We start from the raw sequence: 4,172 nt of genomic DNA on the forward strand, positions 1-4,172 counted from the left end.
TTTTTTTTTTTTTTACTTTTGAAATTGTAAAAATGCAGAAAGTTTTCTGTGAGGGGTAGGGGTGGGTTTAGGTTAAAAAGTGTATAACTATCTGTATATAAAAACAGTAGAAGTCTATGTAATGTCCCCATTTTGATAGCTAAGTAAACGTGTGTGTGTAAAATAGTATATCAGTCTGACGAGTAAACACAAAAATTTACTAGCCAATGGCGATTATATTGCCATTGGCTAGTAAATTACTAGCACACATTGGGTGTGCATAGAGGGTTGTATATTGTAAATATACTCAGTTGAACACATTTCACCATATTTGATTTTGGGGGGCTGCAGATGAAGTTTCGATTTAAACAACTGATTTTGTATTTTTTTTTTTTGGTTCATGGTTTTCATTTGCAGAACCATTTGCAGCATTATTTAGCCATTGTGAATATGATTGGTTATGTTCTGGCATGATTTCAGGATGTTGCTATAGGTTATTTAGATGGTTTTAATTAGTTTAATAACAGTTCCTATGGCTGTAATGCTTAATAATAGACCCCACTGATGCTGTAATCGTGAAAAAAAAATTTGGATTTGAATACTGTCATTCCTATTGTGATTTGAAATACATTTAATCTCACCTGAAAACATTGTATTTCAATATATATGTTGCTGCTGTTGGGACGTCCAGACAAAGAGGCCATACACTGCTGCCAATTGAAATAATTGTTTTTAAAAAGTTAATAAAATCTTTGCGTCGACTTTGTAATTGGGCTTTAAAGTGGGTTCAAATCTCTTTTTATTTGTGATAGTGTCTCACATCCACATCACAGTCACACTGGTGTTTTTAGGAACTCAATTTCAATATAACAGCAACAATAATAGTAATAAAATTAATATTTTATTACTCATGTATTATTATTGTATGTGTATTTTACACTGCAGGTTAAAATACTTATATTTGTCATAAATTCTTCACCGTCAAGTTTTAAACTCTCAAGCTTTTATTTTAGCAGAAAAATGCAAGGAGACTTGAGTTTAGCTGACCACACGTTTATAAATGCTTCTCGTTTCGAATCTACATAAATGCTGAAAACATCTGTCCTCAAAGTTGGAAATTATGCAAATGTACACACATCTTGGAATGCATTTCTTTGCCAAATGAACATAAGCGACATGCAGATATTATTCGGAGCAGTATTTTACATGAGGCGAGCAACTAAAAACATTGTATCATGGTACAGAGAACCGGTATTTTTTTGGACCGGTACGTAATTGGGTCAATACCGGAGTACCGATAAGCTTCAGGACAAACGATACTGTTATCGATACTTGCGTTGTTTTATCGCCGTATACTTCAATGTTAATGAATTAGAAGCTGCTGCTGGTCATTTTCCTTCACTGGATGATGTGGCCGAGGTTTGCTTGACGTGCGTGTGATATCCATGCGCATGTGCGGTAGTGGTGGGAGAAAAAATTGATCCATCGATACATCGCGATTCTCTCTCCAACGATTCTGGGCTTTGTTTTTAACCAGATGCGCGATGACGCTGAGTTTGCATTAGAAACACCCGTATTCTGCTTGCTTCCAATTCCTCACACACACACACACACACACACACACCACTCGAACCTTCCGTAAAATAATCTTTCATAAAGTTTGGAAAGGTTGAAGCGAATTACAAGGACATTCGTGGACTTCATTGCACAGGATGCGCTGTGAGAGACGAGCGCTTTGTTTAATATTACACTTGAAGTGTGCAGTCTCGTGGCGGTATTTATTTATTTTTCTTCACAAATGCTGTACGAAGTAATCTGTGTGGTTTGGAATTCAGTGGACTTAAAATATGAATCTCACTAACAGAAGGCTGCTTTCAATTTCAAATGCTGACGTGAGCTTTGTTTGTGAAGGCTGCTCGCGCATGCGGCTGTGTGCGACTCCGTGTAAGTGGTTTAATGCACTTGCGTCTCAAAATGGTTTTATGACGCAAAATTAATGTAAACACAGCCAGTTATGTCTTAAGGGATTAAACGGAAAGGACAAACCACATTACTTATATTTCAAAAGAGATCCGTGCGTGAATGCAGCTTAATAGATCTCCTGCTGTCTATGATGTCATAGTAAAAAACAACCGTAAAGATGAAGAAAAATCATTCACAGTTCTTGAATGGAAAACGTAATCTTAAATACTGAAAGCACTCTTTGTTTGTTGTTTGTAATATGTTTCTATGCTCCTCTTTATTATTTGCTACTTCCTTGTAAGTTTTGAAGTTATATTTAAAATTCTTAAGATACAACTGTTTTAATAAATTCAATTTGTAATTATTTAAAAATATGTGAAATATGATTACTTATGTAAGGATATGTAAATGTAAGGATTTTAAGATTCTCAAGTCAGTAAACTAATTAATTAGTAAGGGGGAAAAAAGTAGATCAAGAATCGTTCTGGAATCGGATCGTGACTCCCAGAATCTGAATCGAATCGGATCGTGAGGTGACTAAAGATTCCCACCCCTAATGTGCGGGGGTGTGTTTGCGTGCAATCAGTCATTGCGGCAAGAGTGAAACTTTAGAAAATGTGGGCTCACGTTACTAAGCGACACCAGTGTCCGATGCAATATATGCAGTAGTGTAAAAGTGAACAAAGGAGGCAACACTAGTAATATGATGAAACATTTACTAACAAAACACAGCATCTACCTCAAGCAATGCGCTGTATTATGTCTCGCGGCTTCAGCTCCAACTGAAACTCGCGAGACACATTCACATCAAATGCTGATTTGGTAGAGTTACACTCACGAGACTTATTCCCAATCACAAAAGTACATTATTTCCGTGTGCTTTAAAGCCTTGCCGATTAAACGTTTTATTCGTGTGCTGTTCTAATGTGCTTATTCAGAGCGCATACACTAAAAGGCCGGTCAAACAGCACCTGATTACTTATCTTAATTATCGTCTGATTGTGCTAATACTGTCAAAAACACACAAGGTTTACATATAAACAGTTAATTATGTCTAAAGTGAAAGTAAACCGTTGAGAGAAAAACAGATGCGTGCAGCTCTTAAAGGGACAGTACAAAACATGTTGCCGCTTGTCATTAAAGGGATAGTTCACCCAAAATTACAATTGTTATTTACTCAGTCATTTTGTACCAAACATGTATTCATTTTTATTTATTCTTGTGCTGAACACAAAAGATGTTTTGAAGAATGTGAGTAACCAAACAGTTGCTGGTCCCCACTGACTTTAATAGTAGGAAAGAAAAATATGAAAGTCACTGGGGACCAGCAACTGTTTAGTTTGCCACATTCTTCAAAATAACGTTGTTCAACAGAAGAAATAAACTCATTCAGGTTTAAAACAACTTGATAATGAGTAAATGACACAATTTTCATTTTTGGGTGAACTATTCCTTTAATGTTAATAAAATAAAACACAAAGTGAGAAATAACTCGCTGTTCTTGACTGAAGAACTTTAATACAGTTGCTAAAGTTCAGCAGTAATAAAATAACTTGAAATTTTCAACAACTTTTCACTTAATCTTTTTGCACTAAATAGTATCGATAAGCAGTATCGGTATCGATAAAATGTAAACGATACCCATCCCTAATCATGAACTGCTTGTTTGTAAATGAAGACAGTTCAGAATCAGAATCAGAATAAGCTTTATTGCCAGGTATGTTTTCACATACGAGGAATTTGTTTTCATGACAGAAGCTTCCACAGTGCAACAGAATGACAGCGACAGTACAAAAACACAGATAATAAAAGAAGAATAAAAAAATAGAACAAGTAAATAAGAAATAAAAATATATAAATTGACAATTGTATGTGCAGGTATATTACAATAAGACTGTTTTGTATGTACAGGTATAGTATGTGCAAATTTGAGGTGTAGACTAAGTGTGTGTTAGATAAATAAGTGTATGAGTGTATAAATAGTGTTGTGTGTTCCACAGTTATTGTCAAGTATTCATGAGATGGATTGCCTGAGGGAAGAAACCGTTCCTGTGTCTGGTCGTTCTGGTGCTCCGAGCTCTGTAGCGTCGACCAGATGGCAACAGTTCCAGAGTGATTTTGCCAGCCCTTTTGCTCACTCTGGATGAGTACAGTTCTTGAAGAGAAGGGAGGGTTGTACCAATGATTCGCTCAGCAGTCCGGACTACCCTCTGTAGTCTTCTGAGGTCAGA

The 4,172-nt window shown here is 36.0% G+C and overlaps 1 protein-coding gene across 1 annotated transcript in view; it reads left to right on the forward strand.

The window, feature by feature from the left end:
- The window catches only part of LOC107566684 (E3 ubiquitin-protein ligase TRIP12), a 65,877-nt gene that overhangs the window by 10,573 nt on the left and 51,132 nt on the right, over positions 1-4,172 (forward strand). The gene's annotated exons all lie outside the window — the stretch shown is intronic.

This window comes from Sinocyclocheilus grahami, unplaced genomic scaffold, assembly GCF_001515645.1.
Source record: "Sinocyclocheilus grahami isolate Dianchi unplaced genomic scaffold, SAMN03320097.WGS_v1.1 scaffold1092.1, whole genome shotgun sequence".
Taxonomy (NCBI): Eukaryota; Metazoa; Chordata; class Actinopteri; order Cypriniformes; family Cyprinidae; genus Sinocyclocheilus; species Sinocyclocheilus grahami.